The sequence below is a fragment of the Stenella coeruleoalba genome (genome assembly GCF_951394435.1).
Source record: "Stenella coeruleoalba genome assembly, chromosome: 10".
Classification (NCBI taxonomy): Eukaryota; Metazoa; Chordata; class Mammalia; order Artiodactyla; family Delphinidae; genus Stenella; species Stenella coeruleoalba.
This window is the reverse complement of record NC_137156.1, coordinates 17761299-17782569: the sequence shown is the minus strand read 5'-3', so window position 1 is coordinate 17782569 and position 21271 is coordinate 17761299. Positions and strand designations below refer to the sequence as shown.

The 21271-nt window shown below is 37.0% G+C and overlaps 1 protein-coding gene across 3 annotated transcripts in view; it reads right to left on the bottom strand.

Moving 5' to 3' along the window:
* Positions 1-21271, bottom strand: part of LOC307193308 (uncharacterized protein) — a 1334119-nt gene that overhangs the window by 659191 nt on the left and 653657 nt on the right. The gene's annotated exons all lie outside the window — the stretch shown is intronic.

The following is a 21271-nucleotide window of genomic DNA, read 5'->3' as shown; positions in this document are numbered from 1 at the left end:
TTAAAAGATTCTTATTAATCACCCAGTATGGGATAAAGCACTCTCCCAGGAACTGAAGGGTATAAAAAATACCAGGTATTACTTCTTGCATTATAGTCTACTTAGAGAGACAATATACAAGAGAATGCACTAGAGATGCTGAGTAAAAGAGGAGGATAATTTGGGCTGAGATAGTCAGGAAAAACTTTAAGAAGGAAGTGAGGGTAAAATTGGTTAAGCTGATCCTTAGTTGAAGTATTTCAGTAGGCAGAGAGGATGTGGAAGGGGCTCCAGGGAAAGAAATAGCAAGAACAAAGCATTGAGTGGGTGAGGTATAAGTCATGCCTGGTTCATACAAAACACCCAAGCCAGGGCAGAGTGTACTAAGGAGTGGGGAGACACAGCTAAAATGGTCATAGAAGGTACTGAATACCAGGATAGGAGTAGGTATATGGTCCTGTGAGAAGCCATTGGAAATGATATGATATGTGTTAGGAAACCAGTCTGACAAGAGTATTCCCGATGAATTACTGCCTGGGAAAAAGACTGAAGTTAAGCAGTTATCTCAATACTACATAAATAAGGAAAGACTTGAATCCAGATGATAATAATAGAGGTAGAATATATTTTTTAAATGTTCTAGAAGCACAATGAAGAGAAAATCTAGATCATTCTTGTTGCCTGATTAGATAAGTTGATCCAAAGAGTGTCAGAATCAGACTGAAGCACAGCTTCTAAGTCTCCTGAACTCAGGAATGTCATTATGCTTAGAGAAGAAGACAAGGAGTTTGCTTCCAGATATGTTAACTTTTCAGGGGCATGGAAACACCCAGGTGGGAAAATACGAAACTAGACAGGTGTCCTGCAGGTAAAGTCAGAGTTAAATTTGTACCTTTGGAAGTGATTACGTTGAAAGTGATGATCAAAACTGGAGAAAGTGTGTGAGATTTCTGTGATTAAGTAGATATTAAACAAGAAAAAAAGGGTCATAGAATCTGTGTTTGGAAGGAGAGGCAGGGTGGAAAGAGGAAATAAAACTTTGAAAGAGGCAAAAAGGGAGAGATCTGAATGGTTAGGTGAAGAACTAGAATTTTGTGGTTTTATAAAATTTAGATGAAGGTAATCTAGTATGATTACCTCTCTTCTTCTTAAACAAGGCTAAGAGAAAACAAAGACTATTAAAAGGCTAAGAGAAAACAAAGGCTACAAAGACTATTGGATTTTTTGGTTGGAGTATTGTTGATCACCAAGAATTAAGCTTAGTTGGAGTGGCAGAATTTACAAGTGACCAGATACGAAGAAAATAAAAGCAGCAGATGTACTAAGCTCCCTGAAACATTCTATGATGTAAAGAAAGCAAAACATAGTATAGATGGCAGCTACTGGGGGCATCAATGTATCTCAAAACATAGACTTCTAAAGACACTGGAGATACTAGAAAAAGGGAACATTTTTTGAATAATTCATAAACAGAAGGAAGGTGACATGATTGAAAGAAGAAGCCAATTAGAATTTCCTGAAATGGAGAGAGGACATCATGCCTTCAGCATCTAGAAAGGATGGGAGTAGATACAGATATAGAGATATTTAAATGAGAAGGAAAGTACAGTATACATGGGACTTAACATCAAAGAAGGTTATAACTAGGTGTGTCTCTGCTTCCCTTTTTATAAGGGTTACAAAGTTCTCTATTTCATATTTTTGCGATAAATCTTTAAATCTTTCTTCCATACTTCCCTATCTATCACGTTTATTTACTTACTTATTTGATTGGTTCTCCATCGTCTTTTGGTGTTCCCACTTAACTAGTGATACATAATTTTAAAATACATGGATATACTTTTTATTTGTAGTATCGCATATATTTTGTGTTTTCTGTTCATGGTTCATAATTTTTCCCCTCATGGCTTTCAATTAAAAATAAAATTTTTAAACATCTCTGTTCTAGCCCATGTACAAGTTAGATAAGTCATAAAGTTATTACATGTAAAAGTATGAGATTAGATCACTCCCTAACACCATACACAAAAATAAGCTCAAAATGGATTAAAGACCTAAATGTAAGGTCAGAAACTATCAAACTCTTAGAGGAAAACATAGGAAGAATACTCTTTGACATAAATCACAGCAAGATCCTTTTTGACCCACCTCCTAGAGAAATGGAAACAAAAACAAAAATAAACAAATGGGACCTAATGAAACTTCAAAGCTTTTGCACAGCAAAGGAAACCATAAACAAGACCAAAAGACAACCCTCAGAATGGGAGAAAATATTTGCAAATGAAGCAACTGACAAAGGATTAATCTCCAAAATTTACAAGCAGCTCATGCAGCTCAATAACAAAAAACAAACAACCCAATCCAAAAATGGGCCGAAGACCTAAATAGACATTTCTCCAAAGAAGATATACAGACTGCCAACAAACACATGAAAGAATGCTCAACATCATTAATCATTAGAGAAATGCAAATCAAAACTACAATGAGATATCATCTCACACCAGTCAGAATGGCCATCATCAAAAAATCTAGAAACAATAAATGCTGGAGAGGGTGTGGAGAAAAGGGAACACTCTTACACTGCTGGTGGGAATGTGAATTGGTTCAGCCACTATGGAGAACAGTATGGAGGTTCCTTAAAAAACTACAAATAGAACTACCATATGACCCAGCAATCCCACTACTGGGCATATACCCTGAGAAAACCAAAATTCAAAAAGAGTCATGTACCAAAATGTTCATTGCAGCTCTATTTACAATAGCCCGGAGATGGAAACAACCTAACTGCCCATCATTGGATGAATGGATAAAGAAGATGTGGCACATATATACAATGGAATATTACTCAGCCATAAAAAGAAACGAAATTGAGCTATTTGTAATGAGGTGGATAGACCCAGAGTCTGTCATACAGAATGAAGTAAGTCAGAAAGAAAAAGACAAATACCGTATGCTAACACATATATATGGAATTTAAGAAAAAAAAATGTCATGAAGAACCTAGGGGTAAGACAGGAATAAAGACACAGACCTACTGGAGAACGGACTTGAGGATATGGGGAGGGGGAAGGGTGAGCTGTGACAGGGCGAGAGAGAGTCATGGACGTATATACACTAACAAACGTAAGGTAGCTAGCTAGTGGGAAGCAGCCGCATGGCACAGGGATATCGGCTTGGTGCTTTGTGACTGCCTGGAGGGATGGGATAGGGAGGGTGGGAGGGAGGGAGATGCAAGAGGGAAGAGATATGGGAACATATGTATATGTATAACTGATTCACTTTGTTATAAAGCAGAAACTAACACACCATTGTAAAGCAATTATACCCCAATAAAGATGTTAAAAAAAAAAGGATTTTAAATATCAAGATCTTTAATTTTTCCATTTTTTATTTAAAAGGTGACTAATGATTTAAAGTATTCATAATTTTATACTATTGCAAATTACTTAAAAAACATAGAAAATAACATAAAGATTGGACTTCAGATAAAGCTCTATTTTATTAATAGTGAAGTGAGTTACAATTTAGTTAAATTTACATTGGATTCAAGGAAAAGTGCATGTGCCAATTATAAAGGGACCTGAGGCTGATTTGTGCACCGAGTACAATTTGAAAACGGTGAAACATTAAATAAATACTTAGATTTAAATTTTTAGATGCATGATATTTATTTTTAATTCTTTAAAAGTCTTGGCTGTGGTCAAAATAGGAATCTTACAACTGCCAGGTTGATTTGTAGGTTGTGGGCTGTTGACATGACTCCAAATGTGCGAATAAAAGCTAAAAAAACAATGAGTTAACTATCTAGACATTTATGAACACCTAGATGTTTAGAACTATGTAGAAAACATATATGATTTCAATTTTTATTCAAATATTGGGTTCCTGCAGCCCCTGGAACTATCTTTTAATCTTCAGCGCTTCAAAACTACTATCAATTATTAAGTAATTTTCATTCTATTTTTCACATAGTAGCATCATACACCCTAAGTTTCACTCCCCATGACCACCAGTCTAAACATTTGCTGGGTAGTAATTTTATGTGCCAGAAACTGCAAAGGTGTTTGCAGTTACATATATTATCACCAGTCCTTACAACCACCCTGCAAAGTAGGATGTGTTAACCTCATTCTACACATGAGGCAAATGAGGCTCAGAAAGTTTTAATAAGTTATTGATGAAGCTCCAAGTCAGCACAGGTGTGTGATTCAAGGTCTATAGTCTTTCTACTGCTGTAGTAAGCTACCTTTCTCCCATCACACCAGGTGTAAATCCCTTTTTACCTGGAATTGGATGAAATCAATAGCTCTCTATATGGATCTCCCTGCTTCAGATCTCACCATTGGTCAACCCACTATCAGTTTTATTCCTTTGGTTACATCCCTTATAACAACTTCTGATTAGCCCTCTCCCACAAGAGCCTCACAAGATAGCTTATTCAGTAAAGTAAGGATAGAAAGATTAAAAAAATTCTATTGTGAAATTTATAGCATTAGATTGCATGATACCTACTCACTGAAATTTGTCAAGACATTATTTGTGATTTGTTATGGCACCAATATTTACAAATGTTCCATGTGTACTTTAAAAGTATAGCCAAGACATGGAAGCAACCTAAGTGTCCATCAACAGATGAATGGATAAAGAAGATGTGGTATATATACACAATGGAATATTATTACTCAGCCATACAAAAGAATGAAATAATGCCATTTGCAGCAACATGGATGGACCAGAGATTATCATACTAAGTGAAGTAAGTCAGACAGAGAAAGACAAATATCATATGATATCACTTATATGTGGAATCTAAAAAACTGATAGAAATGAACTTATTTACAAAAACAGAAATAGATTCCTAGACATATAACACAAACTTATGGTTACCAAAGGGGAAAAGGTGGGGCAGGGGATAAATTAGAAGTTTGGGATTAAAATATACACACTACTATATGTAAAACAGATAACCAACAAGGACCTACTATATATAGCACAGGGAACTATACTCAATACTTTGTAATAACCTATAATAAAAGAGAATGCTAAAAAAAGAAGAACATATATATATATATATATATATATATAACTGAATCACTTTGCTGTACACCTGAAGCTAATAAAACGTTGTAAATCAACTATATTTCAATAAAAATTTTTTAAAAACAAAAAAGTATTTTATATTCTTCAATGGGAGTGGGTGTTGTATCACATATCTATTGAATCGAGCCTGTAAGATCAAGTCCTCCAATTCTGTTGTCCCGTTCTTTTATATCCTTATTCTATTTTCACTTCTCTTCTTGCTGGGTTCTCGGTTTTATTGATGTCGCTATTATTTTTTAAATTATCTCTGCCCATCTTCATCTCTTTGTCTTCATTCCAGAAGCTGGTTTTAGAATGGTGGGTTGAAGTATCTGCTTTATAGTGAAACTGAGGACATTTCAGGACCCACTACTGAGTCACCTGTTGACCTATTTTAGTTCCTGGTCACCTAGACCAGCTCCATCATCTACAGCGGTTTGGCAGCAGTGTATTTCAACCTTTTACATAACTTCAAGGAGGGGATAAGGTGCTCTTTGAGGACCAGAGCCCCTGTTAGGTCCTGGTTTCCACCTATGAGCTGAGCTGTAGAACCCCTTCTTCTGAGACTTTCAGGCTCACTGTGAACAGAATTCCCAGACCTACTGCCTACTTCGGGACACAGACTCCAGGAGACTCTTCCCTTCACTCCTCACTCTTTACATTTCTATTTCACTTCTGGTCCATGGAGTTACTATCACATCTTCTAAGCCTTGACTCTATTTAATTATCTCCTTTCACATTTTATCTATCCTTGATACCAGTTTGGAGAAAAAACAACTGTGTGAAAATGCATATGATCTTGACCAAAAGTTGGAACATCACATTTACAACATGATTCGATTTTTGATATATATCACAATATGCACTATGATTTACCTGCATGAGGGTGTCAATAATTGGCCAAGCCTCCTTTCATGATGAACTGAGAGGAAGCTGTATTCTTAGGGAAGGAGAAGGAAACCCACCTTTAAGCCCAGGGAGAAGATGTGACCAGCAGAAATCCAGCCAGATTTCCCCTGGACACCCCTCTGTGGCTTCCTGGACAGAAAGCCCCTCCTCAGATGGGTAGAGTTATGCTGGATTCATGTTGAAAGCAGCTGCTTCTCTTCCCAGAGCAGAGTAAAGTAAGGACTGAGGCTAAGTCTCAGAGAACTCCCAGGACTACAGAGTCTAAGGCTTTCTCCAGCTCGACGATTTTACGGGCCTGTCGTTAAGGAACAAAATCCAGGTGGTGAGCATGGTGTCTCCATTCCTCACAGGACTAGATACAATAGTGCAGAGAAAAGAATGTGCTCTTGAAGATGTTAAAACTGAAAACACTGTCAGAAATAAGAACAGTATGTTAAGATCACACTCAACTTTATGAAAACGCGAACTGCTGCCAGGGCAAGAATGGGTCAAACTGTGTCCAAGTTGGTCAAAATGAACACATCAAATAAACAAACTGAAATATAGATGGTGTCCTTACAAATTTTGTCTGCATTTCAATCCCACAATGCCACAACTTTCAAATTAACCTACATTTTCCAAAGGGAAATGAAGGTCAATAATCTTGGAAATGCTAAGATATGTTTTCTAAAAGCATACCTTCAATTTGATTAAGCACAAATTTGAAAAAGAACTCTGTAATTATACAACACATATTTCCCCAGTATTTGATGAACATAATGAATAGATAAAACCTTAAGTAAGAAAAGTAAAAGATATTCTGCACAATTAACTTTTTAATGTGGATTCGAAAAAATGGTCTCATAAATGGGATTTTGGAAAGAAACAATAAGGAATGATGTCTGTAAGGAAAAAAGCCAAAGGAAATAAAGCTGCAGTGAAAATTTTATGTGTGTGTGTATCACTTTCTATTTTATGGCATGATAAAAATACTGATAGGAAAAAAGTTTACCCATTCCTATCATGTATAATACATGTTAGGAAAGAACTGTATACGTTCGACCATCCTTAGATAAACTGGTCACAGAGCTTCCAAATATTTTAAACAGATTTCATTTTAATAATATACATATTAACTTCTAATAGATTTTAGCTAATTCGGTGTAGAGGACACGTAGTAGATTTTCATCTTGAAGTTCATGTTAGACACTCAATTTCTGTTTTACTAAAAGAAGCTTCCAACTACCCTTTTCTCTGGAGACTAATTCATTTAATTAAAAAAAAAGAGTGGATGTAAGTAAATGCATAATTGAATCACTTTGCTGCACACCCGAAACTAACACAACATTGTACATCAACTATACTCCAATAAAAATTTAAAAATATATATCTTAAATGTTACTATCAAAACAAACAAACAAAATACCATTGTCTGCCTTACAATATCTCTTGTATGAAGTTAGTTTTCCTGACCTGGGTGTTTCCTTCATTTCAGTCTTTCAGTGAGTTTTCTTTTCCTTTTTTTAAAAAAACTTTTCTCCTTGGGGACGTATGGCTCAAGGCTTGGCAGAGCCAAACAACACAAAATCCTCTTCTGAAATGCACACAGCGTCGTACGAGTATAGTATTGCTAATCTCAGATAAATTCCCAGTTCTATTCATCTGAAGAGAATTGCCATAATTTTTTATTGAGAGAATGAATGATTTCCAGTAAGTAAACCAAGACACAGCCTGTCTCACTGCCAAGTTTATCATTTCCTTCTTCTAGTAAAATTCCCTCAAGCACTCTTTCTGCTTAATTCTCTGAAGTTCTTCTATCTAGACAAAAGGTCCTTAATTCTATGATAGGACTGCAGGTTTCCCTAAACAAGACCTGCAAGACTAGATACTGAATGTTTCGTGTCCAAATGATATTCAATCTGCAATAAGCATAAGCGAGTGCTGGCTGGTGGGTGACTTTTTCAATAACCTTCACCCCCACTTCTAAATGCAGAAGCATCAAGGTTGACTGAGAAGCAGCCCAAGGCCAAACCTTCAAAAGCCTGGACACCTCCAAGATGATGATATCTGATGCCTTATTTCCAAAAGAGCATGTGGTAGGCAGAGTAACTGCCCCCAGAGACGTCCACATTCTACTGTCTGAAACCTATGAATATATGAGAATACATGGCAAAGAGGAATTAAGGTTTTAGTGTAATGAAAGTTGCTAATCAGCTGACCTTGAGATGGGAAATTATCCTGGATAAAGCAGATGAGCCCAGTTAATCACAAACTCCTTAAATATGAACAAGGGAAACTGAACATGGAAAGAGGCCACAAGCCAAGGAAAGTGGGCAGCTTCCAGAAGCTGGAAAAGGCAAATAAATGGATTCTCCTTTAGAGCCTCCAGAAAGGCTTTATGAAACCCTGATTTTAGCCCATGAAGACCCATTTCGGGTTTCTGGATGACAGAACTGTAAGATAATAAATTTGTGTTGCTTTAGGCCACTGACTGTGTGGTAATTTGTTACAGCAGCTGTGGGTAACCAATACAGGACATTTTAAAATAAATCCATCTCCAAATGGAAATCTGCTGCTGTGTAAATGTTAAACATGCCTTAATAATCTTACTTGGAGGAATATGTCAACTGCTATTTTCATTAAAATGTTTTCAAAGACTTTCAAAAAGACACTCGTCAGGTAGAAGAACCAGAAGACATCTCGGCTTAAAAGACCCCCTGTGGCAAAGACAGTATCTGGCACATAATAGTTTCTCAATGGGTGAGTTCTGAATGAAAGAAGGAACACGTGAACAGATACACTCCTGTTGTTTAACTCAGTTTTTCTAGATATATTATATAATGCATTAACAGGTGTTATTTATTCAACAAGAGATACTTAGTGAGAAAATACTTAGTGTTAGGCTTTGTGCTGGTGATGAAAAACAACATGCTATCTTCAGAAAGGAAGATCTTCCTGTGATTGGAATATTCTCTGGAAAAGGAGGTCAAAATTGAGCTGGCCATTAAAGCGTAAGTAAATTATAAGTAAATACAGAGGAATGGGAGAGGTGTCATGGCAGAAAAACACCTTAAGCAAGTGCTCAAACTTGAGTACGTGTGACATTTCTTCAGCTGGTAATGGGAGGAGGAGGTCAGGAATAGGGGTCTCAAGTGCAATGTCATTTAGAAATTTACGGTAACAAAAAGACTATCCTGAGAGCTGGGGCAGTGAATACTCACCATCTGTACCCCCAGTGTCTGCACTAAGTAGGCGCTCAATAAATATAGGTAAATAGTAAATTAATAAACCGAAAGAATGAGAAGTAGTTCTAAGACATTTTAGAGAAGGTCTTAAATATCAAGTGAAGGAACTAGGAATGTTACATGGGTAAAAACAGGATATTAATGAAGGTTTTTAAGTAAGAAAATGACATCATAAAATCAGAGTTTTAGAAAGATTAACCTGGTAATGATGTGCAAACTTTGTGGGGACAGAGAGGAATGGTCTAGAGCTTCATTACTTTGTGTCTACACTATCATCAATGCCTCCATCTTCTTTCTGAGTCCAAAGTATAGAAAAGAAAGATGTTACAACAGATCGATCAAAAATGTGCCCACCTTCCACTGGCTACAATCCCATATTAGGGGAAGCTCCAGATCTCTCCGTGTTCCTGCCAAAATCTCACTCTTCCTCCTCTCCAATGCCCACAATTTCACCACTATTGTCTGCCTTGGGACCATCAGGACTTTAATCCCTATTTATGTCACTCACACAAACAGCCCAGGACTCCCAGGTCATTCCTCATCCCCCAACCCTCACTGCCATATGGCTTTTACATACCTTTTCTGATGGCATCTCCCACTCCTTCCTGATTCTTGAAATCCTTCCACTGAAACATGGGGCACTTCATCAGCAACATCCCCTATTATCTTAGCCACTTCTTGGAATGTCATCTTTTTACTCTACTCAAAACCTAATTTTCAGAACCAAGCATTACCTCACACATGGCCTCAAGAGGTGGCTACTTCTTCTACTGTGGCTCTTACTTCACTGGTCCTGATGTCCCTTTTGCTATATATTACCACATGGATATCATTTTCCTTCCTTCCTATAAAACCCCAGCTTTGAATCTCACAAGACATCTACTTTTTGCAAACACAACACCCCTCCTCATTTCCTTTAAATATTTATTGTTGGTCAGTTGCCATTCCCTACAAGACTACCCTTGTCAACATTCTTGGTGATTTCAATATCCATGCAGACAATCCTTCCAATTCCTTAGCCTCTTCTTTGACTTTGTTTCCCCAAAAAATCTTGTTCTGTATACTACATCAGCCACTCATTCCCATAATTACAGTCTTATCGTTAACAATTCATTTAAACTCTAAACAACCCATAATGTTGATTTTTGCATTCTGCTTCTGACCACCGTCTCACACCTTTTAATATCCCAACTCCACATTCTTTGATATCACCAAGACTTTCAATACATTAGTCCTTGAAAGTCTTTATGTCTTTCCCCATGTGTTACATTTATATCGCGAACAACTCAGTCCAGAAACAACAGACCTATCTTTGACCTTTCTTACACATTTCCTAAGTGAAAGAAATCAACCAGAGAACTGGAGAAACTCTTTTCAGGTAGGATGAAATTATTTTACAAAGGAAGTGGAAAACGTTGTCCAGTTACCCTTTGAGGACCAAAGCTGCCAGAGTGTCTGGTGCTGGCAGTTCACAGTCGAGTCTCTCCCTGACAATGGCCCTCAGGCAAAGAACTGTACCATCCAAGATGATACACCCTCGCCAGGGGCAGCCCATGACCAATGACTGGTTGATGCAGGGTACAAAGGCAAGACCTATTGCCTCAATTTAGGACAGCTCTGAAGGGAGATCCCAGTTCCAGAGCTTCCTAAAGGCTCCACTGAGAGCTCTGTTATGTCTGTATCAGAGCTCAACTCCTCTATCTGCCCAGTACTGCTTCTTTCACTCCCCAACAATTGGTGTTTTTAAGAACACTCCCCTAGGGAATTCCCTGGAGCTCCAGTGGTCAGGACTCTACACTTCCACTGCAGGGGGCATGGGTTCATCCCTGGTCAGGGAACTAAGATCCCGCAAGCCACGTGGCGTGGTCAAAAAAAAAAAAAGTTAAGAACACTCCCCTAAAAACCCTTTGCCGATCTTGTCTTTGTTTGCCAAGAAACTTGACCTAAGAGATGCATGTATGCGTGTGTATGTGTGGATATATATAAATATATACATATGTAAAACTGTTCAAGACAAGCACAGATAAGGATGAAAAGGTAAATGATTTAATATTTATGAAATCAGGTTTGAGTGCTGGCAATGACATTAGGATGAATCTCTTTTTATGAAATTATTTTTATCAATTCACCCTAAGCATAAAAAAATAAGATTTTACCAAAGCTATTAACAATTCTAAAGTTGGTAACAATTTTACATCTCAGGTATACTTCTAGAATTAAATTAGATCCTAAACATGACAAAAATGGACTTCTATTTCATCTGAAAACAGAGCATTTTTCAACTGTCCAGGTCTTTTTCTCTTAAGATGAGTCCTGTAAATTTAGTCCAAGAATATACCGACTGCCTCCAGTGTGAAATTTTTCATTCATTGGACTTTTACTAAGGACTCTGTCTTTGTCAGAAAGATACTTTTAAAGTGCAAAACATTTTCTAGACTTTTAACTTGGCCCAGAAATTTAATAAATGTATAGGAAAGGTCTACAATTTGTCTCTAATACAGATTTAATTTTATTTTCAACTCAGTTGGGGCTTTCTATCACAGGGTGTTCAGCTGGATTTAGGATTCTCAAGTTACTTCTTTTCAGGTTATTGTCCAATGCCCCGACCTTTCTATTTAGTGTCAAGTGTTCTCCAGTGAATTCTCTTGACTTAGATTTAGTGCTTTCTTCAGGGCATTTGTGAGAAGTTCATTCCTTCATACTTAGAGTTTAAAAGATTTCAAAACAAGGTGTTTTCTTTCTTCCTTTTCTTTCTTTCTTTCTTTCTTTCTTTCTGTTAGTGTAAATTCAACAGCTCTTTCTAAACCTTAAATTTTGTGAAAACGTTTATTTAGGCTAAAAGTAGTATTTAGCTGAAGAGCTAATGAGAATCAAAATGTATTTGTCGTCTAACTCCTTCTTTGGAGGGAAAGTAGTATGAGAGTGAGCTCCTTTAGGAAATTAACAGAATAAGCAAGTTAAAAAGGCCCTTCAAGGTCATCTGTTTTGGAGATTTTCTTCTTTGGTTTCAGAGTTGAAACCAAATCACTAAAATGGGGACTCATTCGATCCATATTGGTATTTACCCAATCATCAAAGGATCACTGCCTAATCCATAATGAGATAAAAGGGAACTCCATGCCTTGTTACACAGACAGATCAAATTTTTGTCCTTATCTGGCCTCTTAGAACAGAAAGTAACACAAGAGTTCCACAGTTAGTGTTGCTTAGACTGAGTTGAAGGGAAAGAGTTCTGTGACCAAAGAAAGGAAAAGCTAGGCCAAAATTTTACATACAGGAAGACTCATATTTTTGAATTCATGGTAATTAGCCTAGAGTTCAGCAGGTGTAGTAACAAAAATCTTGACCAGGAAACCATAAATAAGGTGAATGTGGTAAGTTTTAAGCTCAGATAATTAAAACTGTGGATTCCTAAAGGAATTGGCTAGGCAAAACTCAAGCAAGGACTTACTATTTTAATTATTCAAAACCAGACAACCAAGTTATTTGCTGCCAAAAAAACAAAAGTCAAGTATTCAGTGATGATGTGGGCTTAATTCTGTCTCTGATTAAATGGTGTCATTTAGATGTAATCTTTGAGTTTAGTCTTCTACATAGCAAGTATACAGCAAGCTTTGGGTTTGCCAAAGCTGTGTGTTCTTAATTCAGTGAGGGCATTTAGACATTTAAAATAAAAATGAATGGGAATAAAATATCAAGCAAGAAATTTGAGGTGATTTAGAGCTGCAGAGTTTCCTGAAAGATGCCAGGTGCTATTAAAAAAGTAACTCATGCTGTCACACAAATTCCACATTAGTTGTAACCAAACACCATTTATGTAGCCATCTAATACATCATTAATGCTATAGGGAATTCTCAGGGTGACGAGGAAGACATGTCGGTGGCTCGGTAATAATTTTAACATGCAAAAAATAAAAACACCTTTATTATTATTTCAGTGTAAACTATGTAAATAATTCATTTAAAGGAGATTTTTCATCATATTCGGTAATAATTTTTTTCAATTGGGCACTGAGAATAATGAATCAATCAACAAAACAGTTTGCTATTGCTAATCTCTGACAGAATGACATATTGGGCTGTATTTAAAGCACAGCATACCATTTATAAAACAGGATTTATGTATAATTTGTTATGTTCTGACAAAACAAATGCCAGTAGAATACATAAGAAAATAATTCCTGCCACCCTTTGGGATCAGTTATCTCAAGGAAAATAACTATTCATGTTGGCATGAATGCAGCCGTCTTACTGTAATTATGTCTTTCAAATGTCACTGAATCAGAGACATGACCAACTGCCTTGACCTACAATCTAGTTAAACAGCATGGCCATCACCAAACGCTGGTTTTAAAAATTCCTTCATTTTGCTAGTCTAGTGCATCTTGATTCTTTTTATACTGACTAAAAGCTGTGCTGTCCGTAGCTGTGCTAAAATAAAAACAAACACGAAAGTACTTAAAACATGAAAATATCGATCCATCATTTGTGAGGTAGGGGTCATCGGATTTCTCATGGCAAGAGGGAGAACCTAAGCAGTGAAAAGGAGAAAAGATCTGGCAGAAAACCCACCCTGTAGTTTGAAATAGAGGGCTGTCTATTTTGTCTAAATCAAAGACAAAATGGCAATGTCTAAGTCAGGAGTAATGTTCAAAATATTAACAGACACAGCACAACAGATATGACCACCAACCAAGAAGAATGAACACCAGTTAGAGCCGAAGTAGTGTCCCATACGTCTCCTGAGGTGCCAGGGTCCCACCCTTCAGTTGCTGAATAATATGCATGTTTGGGAGTCCCGAGAGAGGGGCCATAATAGCTGAGGGAAATGAGGAACACTTGGGGGCGAGAGGAGGTCCCGGCATCTATAGCTCGTTACTAACTGCTGGGAAGTATCTCACTACTTTAGCAACTGATATGCCCACACTGGTTTGTACTCTCCGAATATTAATCCTAACACAGATCTTGATTTCACTAATAGTCAGACCAGGATTCCCAGATCAGAAAGTTATCAGGTTTTGAGGAGCTGGAAGAATGTATTGGTAACACATCTCTGGAGAGTGGTGTGTGAGTAACATGTTAGTAACAAGTTATCATAATTGGTCTGAACACAGGACACCAGGAGGTTACGCCTGCGCTGAAATTTATTAGCACAATTCCTGTCCCTGGTCAAGATCTCCAGGGCAGGAGGAGCCCTAACAGGGAAGCAGGGAACACTGAGTTAGAGAACATTACAGGACGCTGGGTGGTTTGCATTGGGACGCCCAAATTCCAGATGGCAGAGCATGACTAATGTGAAGTCCCATTAGACAACTGGTCTAGAATGAATTAGATATGCTTTGTCCAGAGGTTCAGGAATCCAGGGTCAGGTTGAGGCCTCAGATGTGGAGGTCAGTGTACCCAGCTACGAAAGGTTAATGTAGGTAGGGGCTGAGATATGGTTTGACCAATTTTCCTCAGGCTGTAGAAGTTATCAGCAAACTTTTGTAAAAGCACGTATGTCTGCTTCATCCCAGAAGATTTACAATATTCATTCCATACCAGAAATTATCCAAAAGAATAGATAAAACAGCATATACACTAAAGGATTACTCTGAGACTGCTATAAAATTTCAACACTGACACATATAAAATACCGTGTAATTGTTATATAATATATATAATTGTTATATATATATGTATGTATATATAGGTATGTCTAGATGTCTAATAGATTATGAGTGTATGTGTATATATTTTTCAGAATGCTCATTTTTACCATACAGACGTTCTAAATATGTAGTTGGTTGAGCTAAAGTTTTTAAAAATGCCTTTGATGATAATATACTTGATGAAATATGCACCTATTGGCAATGAGGTAGTCCAGAGTTGAGTAATTCCTAGGCTCCACGCCTTTGCATCATACTGCCTACATATATTAAACATGGCAAAACTGTCAGTATCACTAATTCTGGAGATAATGTATGCAGTGTTGTATGTCATTCAACTGACAAACAATTGGCAGGTACTTTTATAATAGCAAGATGGATTCTTGTACGGGAAGTGTTGATTGCTTATGTCAGTTCCTTTGAAATTTAACAGCAGTTGTAATTAGAGCTGTAAATCTCTTCTAACTATAATTAGATTACTATTTATACCCACTGTCATTTTTTTAAACAGACTGAGATGCTACTATGGAGTGAGAAAGGTGAGGGGTTTTTTTTTGGGGGGCGGGAGATGGTCGGAAGGGGGTGGTGTCAGGTGGGCAATATGGTTTCTTTAAAACAATAAATCACTGTTAAGAATTGTCTGCATGCAGCTTTGTGAGTTTAAATACTGGGTCCCAAGGAAAATATTTCAGAGAGATGGCTCTATGAATCTTCAGTCTCTACAAAGGAAGTGTATTCCCCAAAGAAGCAGATCTAGTCTTTTCATGGGTTTCCCTCAGATGGACCATATAATCGACAGTTATAACTATCTATGTGCATGAGAACAAGATGAAACTAGAGAATGTCTGTGTCATAGAAAACTGAGTTCTGCATTTTACATCTCACTAAATCTCAATTCCCTCTGAAAGCATCCTTTTGCTGACTTGCTAATCCAGTAAGGCTATAGAATAACGCAGGGAAATATACTGCTCATTTAGGATGCTGTGATGTTGCTAAAGGCAGTGGATGGGTTCTCAACTCTTTACCCTCCTCTTCTCAACCTCTTACAAGTGCTAAATAAAGCCAGATTTGTTTCACATTAACGGGTATTTCTATAACTAACCCTAGACTGTATAATAACCAGTGACAATATTCTGAATCTGGGCAAGAAGTAAAATATGTGCAATCTGACGCTTGGGATGTACTAGGTTCCCAACCCTCCCCTCCAGAAAGCTTTAAAAACCTGGAGTACACTTTATCCTCTTAAATTAAAGAAGACGATCCATTAATGTGGCCAACTAGAATCGTGTGATGCCCACATCACGATTTGCTCATTAAGTTATGGTAAAGCAGAGCGATGCATAAAATAAGACAGTAACCTCATGAGCATGGAAAGAGATGCTCCTTCTGGCACCTGATACTGCAGGACCTTAAGTAAAATATTTTACTACGCTGGCATTCTTTTTTTTTTTCCTAATTTTTTTAAAAAATTATTTATTTATTTATTTATTTTTGGCTGTGTTGGGTCTTCGTTGCTGTGCGTGGGCTTTCTCTAGTTGCAACGAGCTGGGGTTACTCTTTGTTGCAGTGCATGGGTTTCTCATTGCGGTGGCTTCTCTTGCTGCAGAGCACGGGCTCTAGGCACGTGGGCTTCAGTAGTTGTGGCACGCGGGCTCACTAGTTGTGGTGTGCGGGCTTAGTTGCTCCACGGCATGTGGGATCTTCCCTGACCAGGGCTTGAACCCGTGTCCCCTGCATTGGCAGGTGGATTCTTAACCACTGAACCACCAGGGAAGTCCCTACACTGGCATTCTTTACATTCATTTCCGCTTTGCCATCTTGAAAATGAAAACATTTTACTAGATGATCTTTACAGCATATTCTTGCTCTAAAACCTATTATCTCTGAAGTCTGCGAACCCTTGTTTCTAGATTTACTATGTGGTAAAAAGTCTTTGAGCTATTTTCAGCAAAGTAGCTAGCTGTGATAGGATTTCTCCACAGCTCAGTTAGAGCAGAGGTGCCAAGCACTGACATTAAAAAAAGTAAACCATGAAAGTACTAGAAGAAAACATACACTGTTTCTAAAAATACAATCTTGGAAAAGGGAAAACCTTTCTAAGTGTGACATACAACTCAAAAGATATAAAAGAATAGCTACCAAAGGGTATAATATAAAAAAAGCTGCATCCTAAGAGTGGACTGTGGAAAGCGCAGGCTTAGTGTTGGTTTGATTCTGGGTAGAGATGTCACACATGGATCGTTAAAGTGTTTGGATTTGCTGTTCTTAGAATCTCAGAACCACTCACCAAGACAGCCATTAGCCCTGAGATGTGTTCAATGAAATTAATTATCAACAAAGAATCAAAGTTAGTGGATGATATACATGTTTTAATACAAATTAGAGCAATGATGAGAGTATCTGTATATTTTTATTATCATGTACTTGCACTCATATACATAACTTTTCTTGAGTAGGAAAAATGTGGGAGAGTTTCAGCTAGGACACTGGGAATTTCACATCAGAAAGTGTTACCTAAGTACATATCATTCAACTTGTGTATCATGATGGAAAAAAAAATAACTTGAGTGCTGCTGCTTCAACACATTGTCCTGCATGAATTCATTTAACATGAGAGAGGTTTTACATATAACAAGATTTGTTCAGAACTATTCTATGAGATGGAAGCTTACCAGGTCTGCTTACTTTGGGTTTATTTGGTATTCACTCAGTTCAGAATATATGCGTACAAATAAACACCTCAGTTTGCGTGAGGCATATGTTCCTAGAAATGGTGTCACTAACTGACCTGGCTCTACATGGTGTCATGATAGCATATTCCCTAAAAGAATGCACTTTGTCCGGCCATAGGTGCTCCCAGTTATAGTCCGTATAATGCTGGGCAAATCTTTCCAGGCTGCAGTGATATGAAATGAAGGGCTTTGTAATGTCAGCGAACTTGTATTAGTCCCTTATTGCCTACTGATTGTCCTCTCTGCATAATGGGCCATTTCTTAAAGGCATTTCAAGTTATTAGGAGACTTGCATGTTAACAGCTACAATGCTAATCTCTTTGTTGTAAGTCCAGCACTATTACTTTTATCCAGTTAATGGATCAAAACTGCCAGAACACAAATCTTTGGCAGAGGAGAGACCACAACAGGAAAAACATTTTTTTACAAAGTATAGTTAACTCAGAAAATCCCGGGAAGTACTGATTGGCTGAGAATATACAAACAAAACTTAGGGATTGTTGGAGGCGGGGTCAGAAATAGCTATAATGTATGTAATAGATACATATCTATACATAAATATTGATATGTATTTTTACATGTATATGTATGCTATATATAAAATTTATATTTTACATATAAATATACGTGTACATTTTTTGGAAACAAACATCATTTTAATAAAACCACCTGGTGTGTGGCAGTGTTAAAAAGATACTTATTTTCAATAACACCCAAAGAACTCTCTAACTGTAACAAATGGATTAATTGAGTATGGGATTTTGGAATGAGCTATATGCAAACAGTAAACAGTTAATATAAGTATAAAATACTTAACAGTACTCCACAAATAATAAACAGCAGGTGGATGACTTTAATTCTTTCTCTCCTAGGTTAAGGAAAATATTACTTAAGAAGATGTGTCTTAAAGAAAAGTTCAAACAGGATTATGCATATTGACCACTTAGATGTCCTGGTTTTCATTAAAACATCTGAAGAGTCCAGGTAGAGAGTACAGGTAGGAATACTTTTATCTAAGAAACTTTTTGACAGCAGTCATATTTACTGAGAATACCTAGTACACATTACCACTATCTACACTTTGATTGACATTTACACGAGGCTATCTAATGGGCATCTTAATAGGCCACATAGCAACTTAGCAAAACCAAAACAAATGACCCCTATGACCACACCCATTTCTGCCAGGATGTGACACTACCATATTCCAGGTTGCTAAAGCAAGACAAGGAGTCGCCTCTGGTTTTATTGTTTCCCCACCATGCAATCCGTCAGCAAGTCCTGTGGATTCTGTCTTCAAAATATAATATGAATCTGCTCATTCTTCTCTAACCGAGCTGCTAGCACCATAAGCCAAATCACCATCATCTCTTTCTGAACTGCTACTCCAGGTGCCTCCTAAACTGGTCTTGCTTTTTCTGTCATTGCCTTTCTGTGATCCATTCTCCATAGAGTAGCCCAGTGATCTTTGAAGCATAAATTGAATTATGTCACTCCCCTGCCTAAAATCCACAAATAGTTTCCTGTCACAGTTAAAACCAAATCTAAACTCCTTCTCACAGCCCAAAGGGGACTGCACTGACTGATTCCTGCCTACCTCCTTGATCTCATGGTAAATATTTCCCTTCCCTTTTTCTTAGTAACACTTTCCCCTCATTCCTTTGGAGTAACAGTGGTAAAATCTGAATTTTGCTATCACAAAAGTTCTCATCCCTTCAGAAAAGGCAAAATTCATCCACCTGTCTATAATTTTCCAATATCATAAAAGTCTTAAGAGGAGAAATTACTTGTAAACTAAAGAGCAACGTAGGTATCTTTTTTCTCTGAGTCAAGTACTTTAAAAGCACTTGTTTTTCCTTAGAGAATGCTCCTGGACAACACTATGTTTTATGTGTTCCTTGAGTTTTTATCACTCTAAGTAGAGCAGTAATGTCTCTGTTGCCTTATCAAGCCTTCTTTTCAAAACGCCTATGTCTTGTTCTCTATTTTTTTTCCTTGTCCAGCTTTATTAGATATAAGTGACAGATAACATCATATAAGTTTAAGGTATATGATGTGATGATTTGATAGTATATGTTGTGGAATGATTACTACAATAAGGTTAGTTAACACCTCGATCACCTCACAAAGTTACCTTTTTTTTTTTTCTGTCTTTTGGTGACAACAATTCAGATCTACTCTCTTAGCAAGTTTCAAGTATACAACACAGTATTGTTAACTATAGTCATCATAGTGGACTATTTCTTATGTCATCATACTAGACTACTTTTAAATGTGTTTGTTAAAAGCAAAGGAAATATTACTTCTAAATGGCCAAGGCTCGCCACTATACTCTTTAATTACTGCCACTCAACACATCAAGTTTCAGTAATTCTGTAGTAACCTAATTGTTTTAACAACACTAGAAAGTTCATTTCTTAGGAGTTGATTTCTTTTAGGAAATAAGCCTTAGGAAAGTAATTGTTTAATAAGAGAAAGCAGGTATGTTGCTACTTGGAATCTACTATATACCTTTTATGTTTCCAAGTTTTGGAAAATTAAAAAAGCAAAAACTCAAGTGGTTTGACCAAATACATCTTCTTGGTTCTAAGGAGAGAAAAGAAAAAAAACCTTAGAAATGAAATACACGTAGATTAAGAACCTTGCTGGATACCCAATAGCTCTTAGCAAACATTACTGTGATGAGTTACGTGTAAATGAATCACAAACACATGTACTGAATTTCCCTCACAGAGCACATAAGTTGAAAATGGAAGGAGCATGCCTTTTGGAAAAATACATTATGGTTTCTACCGCAACCCAAACATTTACATAATAGCCTGAGCTGTTTCACAATCTGAAAGTACATCTGGATTCATCCAACTCTATGAAGGTTTTTTTTTCCCCCCAATAAATAAGTGCTTCAGAATCACTTAGAGTAGTTCAACATGCAAAATCTCTCATTTTCTCATCAGAAGAAATTTTCAGGCTCTCGTGTATACAGAAGAACTTTGCTATTTCTAATATATAAACTACTAAACATTTAAAAACTATGTGATCAAGAAGACCTGTTCACTTGTTCTAAAAAAAGGTAATATACACACACATATGCAAGCCTCTACCAGAGACAGATATCAACCTTTAAAGGAGATGAATAGACATGTACTATTCTAAAACATGGGGCAGTAAAAAAATCATACAGAGGAAAATTAAGGGTAATTTGACAAACTACCAGATTTCAGAATTTGGACAATTTTGTTTGAATTTGAAGTAAGTGTAAATGTTGACTGTGTATACCAAGCTTAGAAAAAAAGGAAAGTTTTAGTGGGCTTAGATCATGAAATGCAAAAGGTTGCCAGAAAGAATTAATTTGCCACAAATGAATTTGCCATAGTTCTTTTGGAAACCAAACTGATGTCTTCCTCTCTCACAATGCTAATGCTTCCTAGAGTCCCTAGATAAAGGCTTAGTTACTTTATAAGCCCCAGCCAGTAGCTCATCTTCTTCTATTGACATTCTTTGTGGGGTAGACTCGGTGAGTCTTTAACACTCTGAGCTTCCAGCTTCCTTTGGGATGACCTCAAGAATGGAAGATAATTTCATCTGCTCTCACTCATTCAAATATTAGGAATCCATTTTCATACAGTATGTGCTTTTGTTTTTCCTCTTCTTTTTTTTCCAAAACATTTTTGGCCATTTTTGTGTTCTTCACAAGAGATGT